Source organism: Peromyscus eremicus, chromosome 10 (genome assembly GCF_949786415.1).
Source record: "Peromyscus eremicus chromosome 10, PerEre_H2_v1, whole genome shotgun sequence".
Lineage (NCBI taxonomy): Eukaryota > Metazoa > Chordata > Mammalia > Rodentia > Cricetidae > Peromyscus > Peromyscus eremicus.
Genome location: NC_081426.1, coordinates 22000596 through 22019129, shown reverse-complemented (window position 1 = coordinate 22019129; position 18534 = coordinate 22000596). Strand labels below are relative to the sequence as shown.

The 18534-nt window shown below is 42.5% G+C and overlaps 1 long non-coding RNA gene across 2 annotated transcripts in view; it reads left to right on the top strand.

The window, feature by feature from the left end:
• Nucleotides 1-18534, top strand: part of LOC131920958 (uncharacterized) — a 40457-nt gene that overhangs the window by 11304 nt on the left and 10619 nt on the right. The gene's annotated exons all lie outside the window — the stretch shown is intronic.

Below are 18534 nucleotides of genomic sequence, written 5' to 3'. Positions count from 1 at the left end.
GAGTACAGGGTGATATCAGCCATAAGATCAGGAAGGGAAGGGTCAGCTGGGCTCCCAGAGTTCTCTGGTCCCTATACAGAGCTGGAGCATCTGGGTGGTATATGGTTGTTGCTGTGCATTCACTAAACACGTCTTTCCTATCCATCCAAATTGGCTAACAAGCACCGTTCTTAGAGGCCCATACCCTATTGAGCCATGCTTGGGCACCAGGAAAGGGATGCCATGGGGTGTGCTCTGAAAGCAACTCTGCCCTGTTGGCCAAGTGTCTATGAATAACTGAACACACAAGAAAAAGCTTCTATGTTTCAGAAATGACAGTTGGTGACAATCGGAAACATCTCTCTGTAGCTTTAACTATTAGATGATGAGGTTCCAGAACCTGTGGCCTTATAAACATTCAGGCAGAGTATCACAGAGGCATCACCCCTGAAAACCCTGCTGGTTTAGCCACACAGGACAAGCCTGGGTGGTGTCACTTATACAGCTGTGGACAGACTGGTACTGCACTGGGCTTGAGGACAAATCACATTAGGGATATCTCTTCAATCTCTCCCTAAGCTAAAAATGTCCTTAAAATGTTTCAGTTTGCACCTAGCCAAGGATAGACAGCCCATAATGTCCCTCGGGTGCTGCCAGAACTGACCTGACAGTCACAACCTAGGATGAATGTCCCTAAGCCCAGCTTTAATCCGATTATAGGGGGAAAGTTGTGGGTGTTGGAGAACCCATTTTGCTCTAGATGCCAAAGGAAAATGTGCTGCCCTGGACTCCAGGTGCTCATCACCACTGTGCCAGTGGACATGCAGGCTACTTGTGCTGTAATGGTTACTAACACCAGGACTCATTTCTGCCCAGGAAAGCTGATGGCACTGCTGTTGTGTTCTGGCTTTATTTATCTATTCATTCATTCATTCATTCATTCATTCATTCACTCATGAAAATGGACTTTTAAACATAATCTTTAAAAAAAAAAAGGAAAAACTTCAGTTAGGCCATCTGCTTAGGATTTATATATACATAGAGAGAGAGAGAGAGAGAGAGAGAGAGAGAGAGAGAGAGAGAGAGAGAGAGATACACATATATACATGAACAAACACATATGTATGAACAAAACATACATGGACACACACAGTTACATGGAGACACATATGAAGACACACATTACACATGCACACACTTACATGGACACACACACACACTCCAGCAAAAGTATTTATGGTCTTTCCACTCTCATCTTTTTATAAAAGAAAGGGGAAAGGAAGCTAGGGGAGTGGCTTACCTGGTAGCCTGTTTATCTAGTATGCATGAAGCCCTAGATTTGATCCCCAGCACCACATAAAAACAGGCTGCTATGGCGACACATCCCTGAAATCCCAGCACTCAGTAGGTAGAAGCAAGAGAATCAGAAGTTCGAACTCATTCTTGGTTACTGTACTGGCTGGTTCTGTGTGTCAAGTTGACACAAGTTTTACAGTCACCAGAGAGGAAGGAGCCTTAGTTGGAGAAATGCCTCCATGAGATCCAGCTGTAAGGCATTTTCTCAATTAGTGATCAATGGAGGAGGGCCCAGCCCATGGAAGGTAGTTCCATCCCTAGGCTAGTGGTCCTGGATTCTATAAGAAAGCAGGCCAAGCAAGCCATGATAGCAAGCCAGTAAGCAGCACCCCTCCATGTCCTCTGCATCAGCTCCTGCCTCCAGGATCCTGCCCTGCTTGAGTTCCTGTCCTGACTTCATTCAGTAATGAACAGCAATGTGGAAGTGTAAGCTGAATAAACCCTTTCCTCCCCATCTTGCTTTTTGGTCATGGTGCTTTGTCACAGCAATAGAAACCCTAACTAAGATAGTTAATATAGTGAATTTGAAGCCAGACTGGGCTACATGAGACCTTATCAGAAAGGAGGAGGGAGGGTGTTATATCCACTGGGTTTTGGTATTACCAAGTCTATTCAGTGATGCATTTCTGATGGAGGCAGGTCTTTGTGGGATAGTCGAGAGCCTGAGTCAGCCATCAGATTCCATGACTACCATACCGAAGATTACAATGGACCCATAATTTCCTAGTACTTCTTTTGCTTCGCACTGACTCTGTACGTGCCTCAGCCGATGCAGACACCCAAGCCCTGGAAATAAAAGTAAATTCTTCAGAATCAAGATGTAACGGGAGACAATTTGCAGTAAGGACTGGCACGAATATCACATATGTTAATGGTATCACCAAGACTACAGTCTCAGCAAAGATTGTGTAATGGTGGATGCACTGTTTTAAAAATGCAATTGGTAAGACAAATTTACTAAGTCTTGTGCTTTCTGGGCAACAGAAGGTGGGGATAGGGATGTTATGAAAACGATGGTTAGAGACTTTTCTGCCATCCTATGGCTTGCCCCAGAAACAAACCGCTGTGAGTGATTGACAGTGGGCTGTGAACTTAAGGAGAACGCCATCCTAAGGAGACCTGGCATGAGAAGGGGAGGGGATAATGGTGAGAAAAGACACCTAGACAGAGTGCTAATGCTGATGCCACAGGCAGGCAGGGTTGGCTCAATCCCAGCTGGCACTCAGGCCACTTACACAGAACATACCTAGGAGGTGAGCTAAGGGGCTGATAAGGAAGCTGCGGTGCTCATTCCTCTGCTCCCGTTCCTTCTGAGTCGGGGGCTACTCTTAAGGGAACCAAAACAGTGACACTCCTGGCCTCCTCTGTGCAGGACCCTGGAAGAAGGAGTCATCTCATTGTCTGGAATGTGACACCATCTGTTTTATTATTCCCCATAAATATGAAAAGAAATTTGGAAATAAAAAAATATCATCCATATAAAGAAAGATTTCATACACTAAATGCAGCTAGATAATGATATTACAGAGGGGACATTTCTGCTGCTGGAAGACAATGTTGACATACTTTACCTTATTCTTCCTTCAGAGTAGAGCTAAAATGTCATCTCTCTCTTTCTCTCTCTCCCTCTCCCGCTCTCTCTCTCTCCTCTCGCTTTTGCTTTCTTTCTCTCTCTGTCTTTGTCCTGAAGATAAAAAAAAAAAAATCAATTATATGCTACCCACAAGAAGCCCATTTTAAGAATCAAGACTCAGATTAAAGATAAAGAGATAAAGAGGGAACTTTACCCATCTAACATTCGTGCTGAAATTAAACAAGGAAAATCAGTCGTGGGCTTCTGCAAGGGCTGCTGTTAGAAGTGGCCACATGGGGCCCTTTAGCTACAGTGAACAATGCAGATGAATTGAAAAAAAAAAAAAAAAAGACTGCTTATAACACAGCCACCCTTGGAGACGCATCTAAGAAACTCTCAAAACTTATTTTTCTCAAGGAGTCAAAGAGGGAAACGTGTTCACTGTCTCAGCTGGTGTTCTATTGCTGTGAAGAAACATCATGACCATGGCAACTCTTATAAAAGAAAGCATTTATCTGGGGCTTGCTCACAGTTTCAAAAGACTCATCACGGTGGAAGCACGGCAGCATGCAGGCAGACATGGTGCTGCAGAGTAGCTGAGAGTCCTACATCCAGATCTGCAGGTAACAGTAAGAGAGAGACTCCCGGCTCTTGGGATGGGCTTTGTGAAACCTCAAAGCCCACCCCAAATGACACACTTTCCCCAACAAGACCACACCTCCTAATTCTTTCAAGTAGTGCCATTCCCAAGTATTCAAATCTATGTGCCTATGGGGGCTGTTTTCATTAAAACCACCACATCCACTTCCGACTTAACCATTGCTTTTTCACAGTCTGCCCTGGCTTCACACCACACTGACAGTAACACATTCCTATGCAACAAGAAATGGAGGCTTACTATTCAGAAAATCTTAGTGTTAGCTGTGAGTATTGTTTATCCAACCTCCCTTTTGGAGTAAAATAACTTATTTTTAAAGAAGAAATAAAGAACTTAGCTTAAAGGAGCTTCACACTAACTTTAGTGCCCATATTTGAAATGGCATACAGTCACTTCAAATGAAAATAAAGGGCTTTCTCAGACCTTAAAAAATCATTAAACAACAGTAAAAGGTGCCATTTTCCCAAGAAGATGCAACCCTTCCTAACACATACACACACGGTTTCAAAACATGAGGCAAAGCCTGAGAAGATTACAGAAGAAATGGGTAAACCAGGGTTCTAGCAGGGACTCCAAAGTCTCTGTCATAAACATTAGAATAATCAGATATCTGCAATGGCAAATCACAGGCATGTACATCAACAGACAAATCTGGGCATGGACCTTTTAACTCCCACAAAAAAAATTAACTCAAGCACACCACCATGCAAAATGCAAAATCTTAAATCTTCTGGAAGACACAGGGCTGGAAAATGAGTTTTGAATAAAAATGTGAAAATTCATGATCTGTGAAAGGAAAAATAATAATTTGAACATTATGAAAACAGAAACAAACCAGGCATGATGGTACAAATCTGTAATCCCAGCTCTCAGGAGATAGATAATGATCAGGAGTTCAAAGCTGTCCTGGCCTGTACTATGAGACCCTGCCCCAGAAGAATCAAGAGAAGAGAAGTTCAAACAAGAAGTTTCAGTTGTCCTACAAAAAAGATAAAATATTTGTTTGTTTGTTTGTTTCTAATAAGGCATAGACTGAGAAAATGTATCAGATTTGTTTGATAAAAGATTTCTTGCAAAATATACAATTCTTTAAAAATAACACAATAATAAAATAAGCAAGCAATTTATAAGTGAGCAAAGCTCTCAGTAGAAATTTCAGAATAAAGGGTATCCTGGAGGCAGCAAACCATACAGAAAGAGGTGTCACAGCATTCATCATAACAGGACCGTCAATCAAACATGAGAGCTTCCACTAAGCAGCCATCAGAGCTGCTCAAGCCAGACTCTGACAACACCAAAGGCTACGAGGATGCTGAGCCTCAATTCCCTCTCTCCTCTCCCAGTCCAGTACTTCGGAACTTAGGTTGGTACATCGAGACAAACATAACCAGGGTCATAACATAGGAATTAGACACAGAGCTTCTAGGTTCAAGTGATGTAAATTACATATCTTTTCAAATATTTGAATCTGGGTTTAAATCCCTATTAACTGGAAGCAACCTAGATTCAGGCAGTAGGCAAAAATGAAAATAAAAAATAATATTGAATAATAAAAGTAATTTTAAGCTTTGAAATGAGAAAGTTCTGAAAAGGGTTGATGTTGTGCAATTCCAAAGGCATAACATTCTGAAAAGCTGTAACTACAGCAGCAAGTGATCAGTGCTGTCCAGAAGTTCGTGGATGTGTTATGGCTGAAGAGCTGAGGCACAGGGAACACTAAGATGTTCAGATCATACTGTTCTGTACAATACTGTGAGAACTCAGCTCTCCAACACGAATCATCAGACTTTATAGTTCCTTCTAGAGAACTTGGCTGGCCTTTGCCCATGGTTCTTGGAAAGTGTGCTCCAATTCCTTGGAGTCTACTGACTGTCATTCATGATGGGCTCCTAGGATGATGCCTGGTTTCCTTCTAATGAACAGGCTTGGGGTAGGCCCCCAGAGCCTTGCAGCGTGGGAGCCTGGTTATGTCAAAAAGCTCCACAAGGGGGTCAAAAGGTTAGGACACTTGGACTCATTTCAAGCTCAAGAAAGGGAGGGAAGCTGGAGACTGAGTTCAATCTCCTATTCTGTGACAGAGTCAGCCATTCCTAGGACCTGACACCTTGAGCCAAACCTCTGCACCATAAACACTAGGGAAAGTCCCTGGTTGGTGACTAACATCAGTGTACCAGAAGGTGGCTAGTCCTAAGACAGGAGGCTTCACATTTGGAACCTATCAGATGTTACTCTCTCTCTCTTCTGTGGACTGCTCCCAGTTTGATGCCTTTTTAATATTCCTGTAACTGAGCAATTTCTTAAGTTCTCTGAGTCATTCTAGCAAGTCACTGACTTTGTGGAGTTAGTGAGCCCCAGATTTATCGCTTTCATATCAGAAGTAAGATGGCCTGAATACCCCAAGCTTGAAGACGGTGTTTGGAGTGAATGGAGTCTTGAAGGAGGTTGCACGTTTCACTTGTGGAGACCAAGTGAACTCCAGGTAGTTAGCAGATTACAGTATAATAGTTAACACGAAAGGGCCAAAATGATACTTTGCCTACACAATCTTCCTTCCAAAACCCATACCCTCCACCAAACCAAAAGACAATTGAGATAAATTCCAACAGAGAAACACTCTATAAATTACCTGGTCAGTCCTCTTCAGAATTATGAGTCACAGGAAACAAAGAAGGTCACAACCAATAAAAACCTAAGGAGTCATCATCAACTGAGTATAATGTGGCTTTCCGGATAGGATCTGGAGCAGATGGAGGGCATTGTGGTGGATCTTTACTAGTAATAATGCCTTGGTTTTTATTAATGTGTCAGTTTATTCATGTGACAAATGTGTCATGCTAACATAAATGCTAATGAGAAGCAAACTCAAGCCAGGGAGCAGGAGAGTGCTCTTTACTGTCCCAATGGCTTTTCTGTCAATCCAAAACTCTTCTAGAAAATTGCAAAATTTCACAAACTGCAGATGGGGAGAAAATCCTTGCAAGCCATACACCTGACTAACTTCTCATGTTTAGGATTTTCAACAGTACAAAGGCAAGCAGGCAGGCAGTCCTGTCTGAAGCTGCAAACGGTGTGAGCAAGCTTGTGACACAGAGGACAAATGACTGCAAATAAGTGCACTGAGGCCAGAGCCAGTTCTCCAGGACACCGTACCGAGAGCAAAGAGCCACATGGCACACGCTTCCATTGCTATGATACCTGTAAAATGCAAACTGAGCTGATGGGAATGGGTTATGAGATGGCTGTGGGAAAGGCACAGCAGAGGTGTGTCTCTGCAGTCTGGAGCACCCTGTATCTCACATGTGACTCAGTGACATGGAACTGCACATGTAGGTGTGATAGAAGAAAGTGAGTGAAGGATCTCTCTCTCTCTCTCTCTCTCTCTCTCTCTCTCTCTCTCTCTCTCTCTCTCTCTCTCTGTCTGTGTGTGTGTGTGTGTGTGTGTGTGTGTGTGTGTGTATTGTTCCAGAACTAGAAAGTTATTCACTGTATGGGGATCAAAAAATAAAAGAAGCAGCTGAAAGGGACCCATGCATGCAAGACAGGATAATTTAACTAATAAAAGAGCATAATGGCTGTAAGCAACTAAAATGCATTGAAAAAGTAAGTATCCATGAATCTGCAATGACATAAAATAAAGTGAAGGATCCACTGGATATCACGGAGAATCACTAGGAAATCCAGCAACAGGAAGGGACCATGTATGCCTCTTTTCTTTTTCTGATGTAAATTGTATTCCAGGCCTTCTACAGATGATTCTATCAAAACAACATGAAGGAGGGAGGAGCTAGGAAGCCATCATTTTGCCTACTCAAATGAAATAACTTAGCCAACATATAATCTTAGTACTGGAAATAGAGCAGCCAGGATTCAGGAAATGGAAGCAAGTGAGCAAGTAATAGACCCTGGAGGAACAAAGTGTCTGGTTTGGATGTGGAGCCTTCCACAGAGTCACTGGGGTGAATTCTTCAACACTTTATTGAGTGTAAATCTAATTAATCTTATCAATAAAAACCAGGAGTCAGATATTGTGGTAAACTCTTTTTTTTGAAAGATCAAAGAAGCAGGAGAGCAGCCACAGTTACTTCCTTCCTCTTCAGTTTCTCCAGTCCAAAAGGGTCAAGGTCCTGTCTCTGCCTTGCCTTATCACTTCCTGTTCCTCTCTGTACAGACCTCCAGACCTCTATGGTTAACTAGTGGCTAGCTCTGCCCTTTGTCCAAACAAGCTTTATTTGTCAGAACACAAACAAAATATCACACAACACTTTACTGACAAGCAAGACAGAGGAAACAAATCAAATATTTTGAAGGCTCAGGAAAACATGGATACAATGGCATTGTGGTGGTATAGTCACATTTATGAGGTGTGGTCATTATTACCTGGATAAAGGCATTTTCTCTAATTTTACAAATACATGTTAAGGTCTATGTAGGCATAGTGAATCCCCAGTGACAAAGTAGGTGGCCAATTTATTAAAAATATGATAAATTAATGATGTGCATTTTTAAAAAAAAGCAGTTAGTATATTGAGGTTTCTAATACAGTGACCATATTGACTGAAATTATTCACCATTAAGAACTTTTAAAGGTTTTTGTACATGTATATGTCAAGATGTTTTATCTTGTCAACTCGATGGAGTCTAAAATCATCATGGAAATAAATTTCTTGGCTTGTGTCTGAGAAACTGTCTACCTTGGGTTAACTGATGTGTGAAGACCCACCCTAAATGTCCTGTAGTACAGAACTGGAGGAAAAGGACTGAGCACTAACATCCATCTCCCCTCTTCTTGCCTAAGGACACAATGTGACCAGCTGCTTCCTACTTCTGAAGCCATGTCTTCCCTGCCATGATGCACTGGGCTCTTGAACTCTTAAGGGCCTCGGTAAGAAACCCTTCCTTCCCAATAGACTCTTCCTTCCACAGTTGCTTTATTCAACTTTTTTTTTTTGTCACGGTGACTAGTAGCTAAGACACCTCACAATCCCTCCTGCTCTCCCTCTCATGGCCTCTTCCTGCTCCTATGACTCCCTTGTCCCTCTAGACAGTTTTGCATCCACTTTCAGATCATATGTGTATACATGACTTTATGGACTGGTGCAGAACCTTGGGCATGGAAAGCTAGATTAGTGCTAAGGAACACCAGCTACTTTTGTGGAAGACTGCAGTCTGGTTTCCAGCATTCATTTCACGGGCTCACAACAGCCTTTGTAACTCCAGCTCTAGGGGAACCCATGCCCTCTTCCGGCTCGTGTGGGCACTGCACACATAGATGCACACACTCACACAGATGCACACATGCTCCTGAGTTAAAATAGAAACTAAAACTTGAAATCTACAAGCCACAAAGAGAGAAAGCATGCAGTTGTCTCCCTAGGATTTCTCTGAATTTAGATGGTCTCTGGTTACATCCATTTTCCTGCAAACAACATGGCTTTATTTCTTTTTATGGCTGAAAAAAATCCATTGTATATATAATATCTATAGCTCAACTTCTTAGTTGTGTGATTAGTTTAAAATAGTCAAATTGAACTAATGTTTTAATGAGGTGTTTGTGGGTCCTTTTTTATGATTCATTCGTCTGTTCAGTAAGCCATTATATACTCTGGTTGTGCACTCATCTAGTGAATAGAGTTGCTTTTAAAACTGAGAGGCTAGATTTGCCTTAAATATTTAAAACATATGCTTGACATTAGCTGTAAGTATGTGCATGTGAAATAGTTAAAAGTGATTGGTCCCTTCTGCCACTTTTATGGTAAAAACATACGTTGTGAATTACAAGGTATTAATACCTAACCATCTCTATAAAAATGTTTTTCCCCATAAACAAAGCCCAAGTAAACACAGAAGAGTATCTAGGAGTTCTTATGTCTGATGTTTAGCCCCTTGTTGTAGAAAGATGCTGTCTTTGTGCTACTACAATGAAATAACCAAGGCAGGTAACTTTACCAAGAAAAGAGGTTTGAGCTGGGGAGATAGCCCAGTGGGTAAAAAACATACTGCACTGGCATGAGGACCCAAGTTTATTCCTAACAGCCACATAAAAGCCTCATCATGGAAGTGTGATCCCAGCACAAGGAGGTGGAGACAAGAGGATACTGGGGTCTCACGGGCAGGTCGGTCTAGCTATTCCACTAGATCTAAATTCAGTGACAGATGCTATTTGAAACAAAAAAGGGACACAGTAGTCAAGTTACCCAACATCAACAATGGGCCTACAAATACAGGTGCACACAGCTGCATGCATTTGCATACACCATAACACACACACACACACACACACACACACACACACACACACACACGAGTTTATTTAGCTCATAGTTCTGAACGTTCAAAGGCATCGTCCTAGCCTTAGCTCTTCTCTGAATAGGCATCTATGATGCATATCATCACAGTAGTGGGGATGCATGTGGGAGGAAGCATTCACACAGTAAGGCAGGATGTGGAATCAGGGCACTCTTGCTCTTCAATAACAATCTCTCATAAGGATTCTGTATTGGTGAAATTATTCAGGCCACTCCACGTAGTTAAAAGGGAGATTTATTTTGTGGGGTAACTCACAAATGAAGGGATAGGCTACAGGGTCTGGGGAAGACATAGCACAGTCTGGCAGTGTTCTCTGGAGAACTCTGTTCGGTCTACCTCTAGCGTCCAGGGTCCAGGAACCAAGAGAAGATTTCGCATCTGGATCTCGGGTCTTCAGGGCCCCCTCTTGGCCCTGCCTTGTAGGAGTGATAGTTACTCAAGCCTCAATGGGGGTTGGAACTTCCAGACCAAAGCTGGAATGGCTACCCACTACATCTCTGTGTCCCGTTAGAACTACTACAACCTCTTCTGAGGACACCATCCCCCCACTAAGTCCCATCTTTTAAAGACTTAACCACTGTACCCCAACACACTGAAAAACAAGATTCGAGTGTCGAGAATTTGAAGTACAAATCATACCTATATCATACCAGCGTCCCAGGCAGGCTCTCTATTTGACTCAAGTCATACAGTACAATGGGACTGTGTCACTGTTAAATTGTCACAGCTGTTCCACTCCACCTTGACCCTTCTTTGACCTCGAGTCTTCGGCAGACCTGAAAGCAAACTGTCTCCAGTAAATACCTTATTGCATGTGAAATCACACCGTCCCATCTTATAGAGAAGAAACAGCTTGGTGATGAGGAGAAGCTCAGGAACTCCAAATGGGTCTGCTTCAATCACAGCCTCAAAATCTACAGCTGGTGCTGACTGACCAAGGGAATCTAAGTCCCAAGTCATCAACCCAAAACACCACGGGCCCTCCATTCCTGCTTTTTCTAGGCCAATGTCCCCTAAAATGTCTTAAAACTCTACTAGAAAAGAAATTTAAAAACGTGTCCAAAGAGAGATGACAGTTAAAACTACCTTTCAGCATGCATTTCTGTGTGGCTTGTTACAACAGTGGGTGAAAGGTGAGGGCTGGAGGAGGTCAGGTCCTCTCAGGGGATTGTGTGTGCACTGACTGTGAGGGCACCATTTCCGTCTTAGTGTACATCAAGAACAAGCTGTTCTCAAGCTGGGGTGTTTTCCTACAACTGTGTCACCTTTATTGGATCGTAGTTACCTGAAAAGCTTTCGATCTATGTTGTAACTTGAGTCTCAGCTGAAACTATTTAGTCAAAATTGTTGGAATATTCTAGAACTACTCTTAGTTCAAGTGACCTTTAAAAAAAAAAAAACCCACAGAAGGCATGGAGAACTCAGATCAGAGGAAACCTGTGTGACAGTGGTCTTCTTGGCTCCTACACCCTGACTAGAGAAAATCCTGGGTCCTGCCAAAGGGACACTGTGTTCTAAGAAGATCTTTGCATCTTTGCATGTACCAGGTCTTGTTCTAGGAATTGTTGAATTAGTCTCTACAAGTCCAAAGACAGGACAAGCTCTTCCAGCCTGGACGTAGAGAGAATAAGCTGGTGCAGATGGTGAGATTCATAGGTCAAGATGCAGACCCCACATTGCTATGAGTGTGCCCGTGACATTTTATCTTTTAACCTTCTGGGGGAAGGCGGGGCAGAAGGCTGACTGATGAGATTCTTGACACAAACAGCATGGGGGGCAGGAGCTCCCCATGGCTCAGATGTTCAGCAAAGCCTCATGTCAGGCAGAATCTGCAACTGACGAGGTAGTCCCCTAGGTAAGCGCGAATGGCTTGCATCGGGGGTGGGCGTGGGGGATATAAAACTCAGTCAGCTCCATTCCCATTAACAACTTAGAAATGCTCGTCTATATAGAACACTTGTGGAAAACAGTTCACAGCCTTGGGATCCCAGAACGTAGATTCCATCATGCTCTGTTACCATTACTGTGAAGGCAATACAGACCCCATCTAAGAGTAGGGCCAGCATCTTATACCACCTGCTGTACTCAGTTCCAGAAAGGACCTCAGGAATGTGCCATGAACTAGAACAGATACAGGGCAGTATGCTCCTGCAGACATTCTGTCTGTGGTTTATGGCCCTTGAAGCTATCTAGATAATCCTGCTGAGCAGTCCAGATAATCCTGTTCAGCGGGTTGTGGTTTCCCGCCAAAAGTACAATCTAATAGTTTCAAATGTGGCTTCGGCTGAAAGTCTAGACCAATAGTTTCAAAAATCACTTTGCCCCATATCCCTTCTGTCTAGTCCCAAGCTTGTAATTCGCAGCTTGTTGTTTTTCCCTACAAAAACTCATGGGGTCGTGGCTGCCGCCACATTTCCTTATGTACTTGCATTGGGAACTGGCTCCTTGGTGGTCTCTGGGGGTTTCTCAAAACAGGTACAATCATTACCAATACCCAGCTCCAGGTCTGCTGTGGGCATGCTTATACGAAGATCCAGACAGGACCCAACTGACAATGACTCAGCAAAATGAGAAGCCACCTCATCACCAGAGCATGGCATCTTTGTGATTTGGTTGTTAGGGTCTGCTTTACCTCACACTGCCTATCACATCCCAGATCATTGTGGACACGTGAATATGTGTGCACACACTCAAGCAGATATCTATCTGTCCATCTATCTATCTATCTATCTATCTATCTATCTATCTATCTATCTATCTACATATGTATATGTGTGTATGTATATGCACATATATGCACATTCTTACACACACACACACACACACACACAGAGAGAGAGAGAGAGAGAGAGAGAGAGAGAGAGAGAGAGAGAGAGAGAGAGAGAGAGGAGAGAGGCTGGTCTCCAATTGAGTCTGAGTACCTGAGCTGTCCTCCTTTTGGACTGTGGGACTCCTGCAGGCGGCACAGCCATTGTTCATGCTCTTCTGGATATCCTGTAGAACTGTGCACCTGGGCTGAGCTTGGCCTTGTCTTTGTCCCATCTCACTACCCACGTAGGATTGCCAGGCAAAATACGGGACACTATATTTGAAGAATGAAAAAAAAATCATATATTTCCCAAATATTGCATAGAACTAACCTTAACTGGAAAGGAAGGCATTTCTCTGATTGGACCCCAGTCTGTGGCTATCAGAGGAGATAGAGGTGTCTGCTAGGTCAATATCTAAAGCCTTTCTGGGACCACTTGGCGCCCTCCAGATTACCGGCCAAGTTACAGAAATTAAAAGCAGATGTGCCCCCAAATGTGACACTGCTTGCTTGTAATTACGATGATCCTTAAAGACTCTTTATTGGGCCTCAAATTGAAGTTTAGTGAACAATTGTCCCAAATGTGGGGTTTCCCACGCTACATGTCACAAGCAAAACTCAATTCAAGCTGAGTCCCTCCAGTCTGTTGCCATGACTACAACATCCTGCAATTAGATGACATGGTCCTTGCTGTATTTATCATGAGGACGTTTATAACCTCTTGGAAGGAAATTGTAAACTTCCTTTTTATTTAGTCTTCCTTGAGATAAGCAAACCCTTGGAAGTCTGGATGATACTGAAGAGAAAGTCGATTTCTTAGAAGCTTCAAGCTGCAATCGAACCTCACAGAGCTCCTTCTGTGTGGAGAGTGCTCACAATGCCAACCTTAACCCTTCCCCACTGGTTTCCTGCTTTGAGCTTGACAGCACTGATGCTTGTTAACTTCATTATCCTCCATATTGGCATCTAAAGGAATGAGCTAAGATTGTTTTAATTCTGTCGTAATGACTTCCCTCTTTCTTCTTCGTCACTTTTATTCTTTTGGTTGGGGCTGTTTTCGAGTTTCTGTTCTGTTTTCTAGTTCATGGACTGATCAGCTAATGGGAAAACATTGGGTTTAGTGATTCATTCAACACTATAATTCCAGCAACCTGACACTAATGATATTCTTTTCATGCTAAGTGATTTTGTGTGTGTGTGTGTGTGTTCAAATCAAGCAGTTAACATGTTCAGTGGCAGTTGTGCACTGAGTACTGTGTTCAAGTCCTTGGGTAGAATTTTCGTTCTTATGTGAGCTCTCTGAAGAAGAAACTACACTGAGGCCAATTTTATAGCTAAGAGAATTAAGGCAAAGCACTTTCAGATCCTTACAGTATTGCAAAGCACTATTAGATCCTTACAGTGCTGTAAGTATCCCTTATGTGTGATGATGAAAGTATAAATGCCAAAATATAAGTTAAATAGCATTTTCGGACTGTTTCTTAATTACACCAATGCTGGTCTCCTAACACAAAAGTTTCAACTGAATTGAGTTGTGTCAAATATGATGAGTATCCAGCTGCGGACACATGAAGATGCATGAACATCTCCCAGTGCCACTCAGCACTTCATGGCCCTGTCACACAGGTATAGATGGACATTTCTTTCCAGCCTGCCACAAAGAGGCTTAATATTTATTATAAATGGAGCTGGAGAGATGGCTCAGTGGTTAAGAGTACCAACTGCTCTTCCAGAGGTCCTGAGTCCAATTCCCAGCAACCACATGGTGGCTCACAACCACTTGTAATGAGATCTGGTGCCCTCTTCTGGCCTGCAAGGACACATGCAGGCAGAATACTGTATACATAATAAATAAATAAATCTTTAAATATATATATATATATATTAATTATAAATGATCGGCCAATAGCTCAGGCTTGTTGCTAGCCAATTCTTATATTTAAAATTAACCATATTTCTTATCTACACTTTGCCACATGGCCTGGTACCTTTTCTCAGTACGGCATGCCCGTCTTGTTTCTCTCTGCATCTTCTTCTGGCAACTCCTCAGACTCTGTCCTTCTTCCTTCTAGCATTCTCAGTTTGGCCTTATCCTGTTCACCTATTGACCAGTCAGCTTCTTTATTAAACCAATCACAGTGGCATATATTCACATGGTATAAAGGAATATTCCACACACAGGCTCATATTGCATTTCTAAAATAAGTTTTAGAAACTGATGTTTTCTGGAATACTGATAAAAAAATCTACATGAGAAGGAGATCTGTGGCCAAAGGACACCCTCCATGAAAAACAGATAAACAAATTTCGATGTTCTAAGATTGTCCACTTTTTCTTAGAAGAACACAATAACACTGCATAACAAGCAGTACCAAACAGGTATATAAATAAACTTTTTAATCTATTCATGGGTCCATGGCCTAGGAACACAAACACATCAGGCACGATTACCTGTCTATGCTCCATACTCCAGGATGGGATGATGAGGGCAAGCTTGGTGAGAAGACCCTAAGTGATAGGGGTATCAATGGTTGGGAGCTAAAGGCTCTCTGAGGACTCCTGTGTGAGGTGCCTGTGTAAGGAGTTAAAGACTGGAATTGTCACTAGAAGGACCTACTCCTGTGTTCTCCAAGAGGTTGGCTTCTCAGAGACAGGTGTCTTCTGCATTGCTGGACATCTTCCAAGGCACCCAGGGCTTCAAGCACAAGTTTTCAATGTCAAAATCACAGCTTTATCAATTTTCAGCTTGATTTCAGAATGCAAACTCTATTTTGTCCATATTCCACAAATATATTACCACAGTCATGGCACAACCTGCAGAGTCAAGGTAATAACATAAGCCTCCTCTCCACTAGGGGGAGAACTTTCATGCCTCAGAAAACCAGAGGGAGAGAAGCTGTCATTGGGTGTCAGGTCTCGGCCGACCTGTAGAACAGTCCTAAATAGGGGAATGAGGATTGAGAAAAAAAAAGATAGAAAAAACAGAGACATCAAAGAAAAGACGAAGACACAGAATAGGTTCAGGAGGGCTCTCAGTCAATACCACAGCAGTCCTGAGTTTATTTCTCACAGCATTTTTATACCCAAAGCAAGGGGGGCAAAAGACTCCTCTCAAGGACACCATGGTTCAAGGAACAAACAAGCATAAATACCTCCTTAATTCTCAAGACATCTGGCAGCCACGCCTTTGGCCATGCATCCTGTTATTCAGCCTTGAGGAGCAACCAACCAGGCCTTTGGCCATACATCCTGTTATCCAGCCTTGAGGAGTAACCAGCCAGGCCTTTGGCCAAATATCCTGTTATTTAGCCTTAAAGAGCAAAGATGAGCTTGAATTCTCTGACCTCGAGTCAAGATGGAATCAAGCCAAAAGCTGGAGTCACTGTGGATTTCCACAATTGGGCCCATCTCCAGATGTGAAAAATGACTCTCAAAATATAAATGGCTATCTTTGCTCATCATATTTGATACAGGCCTATGTCCCGTCTAAGTAAAAGCATCCTTTATAGTCAAGATGAAGCTCAATATTTCCTTCCCTGCCTCCGGCTGTCACAAACTCATTGAAGTAGATGATGAACACAAGCTTCCTACGTTCTATGAGAAGTACATGGACACAGAAGGAGCTGCTGATGCTCTGGGTGAAAAGTGGAAGGGTTATGTGGTCCAAATCAGTGGTGGTAATGACAAACAAGATTTTCCCATGAAGCAAGGCATTTTTACCCATGGTAAAGTGTGCCTGATGTTGAATAAGGGACATTCTTGTTATAGACCAAGGAGAGCTGGATAGAGGAAGTGCTAGTCTGTTCACAGATGCATTGTGGATGCCAATCTGAGTGTTCTCAACTTGGTTCTTGCAAAGAGAGAGAGAGAGAGAGAGAGAGAGAGAGAGAGAGAGAGAGAGAGAGAAAGGATCGTATTCCTGGACTGACAGATAATACTGTGCCTTGTTGATTGGGACCTAAAGAGCTAGCAGAATCTGAAAGCTTTTTAATCTCTCTAAAGAGAGAGCATTTTCCTGCTGTAGAAATGACTCTACATGATTCCAGGTGAAAATACAGTTTTGGGGTAACCATCTTAAGTGGGCTGTAATTTCTCCCATTATAGATTACTACCAGGGCACAGTTAACATGCACCATTTTCATCATGTTTAAGAGAATACTATGCTCTGTGTCTTCACAATCGTGTGTAACCATCACTCTCACCTGGCATGCTTTTTCCCTCTTCCTAAACAGAAACCCAGCACCCACTAAGAACCCACCTTTCTTCCTGATACTTCTGTGGATATCACTGGTACAGCTACTCTGTGAAAGTAGAGTTATACAGTATATACATCTGTCTGTGATTAGCTGGTTTCCCTTGGAATAATGTTTTCATGCAACCCGTGGTACAGCACATAGCAGTATTTGCTTCCAGTTCAAGGCTGGACAACGTTCTACTGTGTGTCAGGGCCACATTCTATCTGCCCACCATACCACCGGTAGGTGGGGCTACTTCCAGCTTTGGGATATCATGAATGATGTTGCCAAAATTATGGTGTATAAATAGCTCCTTAAGACCCTTCTTTTGATATACTAGGGTATACCCTGAAGTGGAATTTCTGTGGAACTTAGTAATTCTATTTCTGTTGTTTGAGAAATTACAACATTGTTTTCCTCAATGACTACACTGTTGGACATTCCCATAAGCAGAGCATAAGTGTTACAATTTCCTTCCTTCTTTCCCAACACTTGTCATTCTTTCTGCTTGGTTTTGTTTCAACAGCATCCAGCTCTGTGGGTACAAAGTGACATCTTATTTCAGTTTTAACTTGCTTTTCCCTAGTGACTGTGGTGGTCAGTATCTCTTCTTGTACTGGGCACTCTCGTGTTTTCTTTGGCAAAATGTGTTGCCAAGCTCTTTGTGCCCCTTTGTTAGTGATGCTGAGTTATAGGAGATGTTTATATATTCTGGATTTCAAACCTGTATCAGATGTATCACTTGCAAGTATTTCTCCCATTCACTCTGTTAAAACTATATTTTGACACATTAAAGATTTTAGCCTGGGTGAAGTCCAATTCATCTATTTTTTTCCTTTTGCTGCATGTACATTTGGTGTCATTGAAAAAAAATACAATAGAAAACATAATTATCAAATGAAATGTCATAAAACTTTATATTGTCTTCTAAGAGGTTGGCGATTTGGGGTCTTATGTTTAGGTATTTGATCCATTCTGAAGTGATTTTTATATATGATATGAGGGTTCAGTTTTATTTCTTTCCTCTGGATCTCCAGTTTGTCCAGCATCACATATAAATGTGCTTGTAACTGTGGCCACATGAAGAGTCTTACTTCACTCCGTGTATTTCTTCTTTTAAAATGATCCCACTCCCCCACTGCAGTTACCACCCAGCCCACCGGTCTCCCTTGCAGATGGACACTGCTGTGTGACGAAATCAAGTTAGCAATGTTGAAGTATGGTGTGAGCTTCTAGAAGGCTGATTACAGAATGCACTCTGGGAGAGTAAACCCTCTGACATTCACCTTCCTACTGCCCTCAGCCTGAGGCACGGCAATATTGAGCAAAGTGACAGGAGACCCTGGGGGTAATGAAACCACCGAGAGTCAAGTAAGAACCACGTACCTGAAAACAACGCGAAGCTGCGATACTCACACAGTGTCTGTCGTCTTGAGACACACTTGCAGTTGGTGGACATAAAGCTCTTTCCATTTTTCACCACTCTCAAGCCCTTTCTGCCTGCTGGGCAACCGACCTACCAGTTGTGAATTCTTTAAAACGCACTTGTGGAAAACATGCAATTACATGAATTTAGGCACAAGCATGCCTCAGTGAAACTGTCACTTGTCCGGTTCTC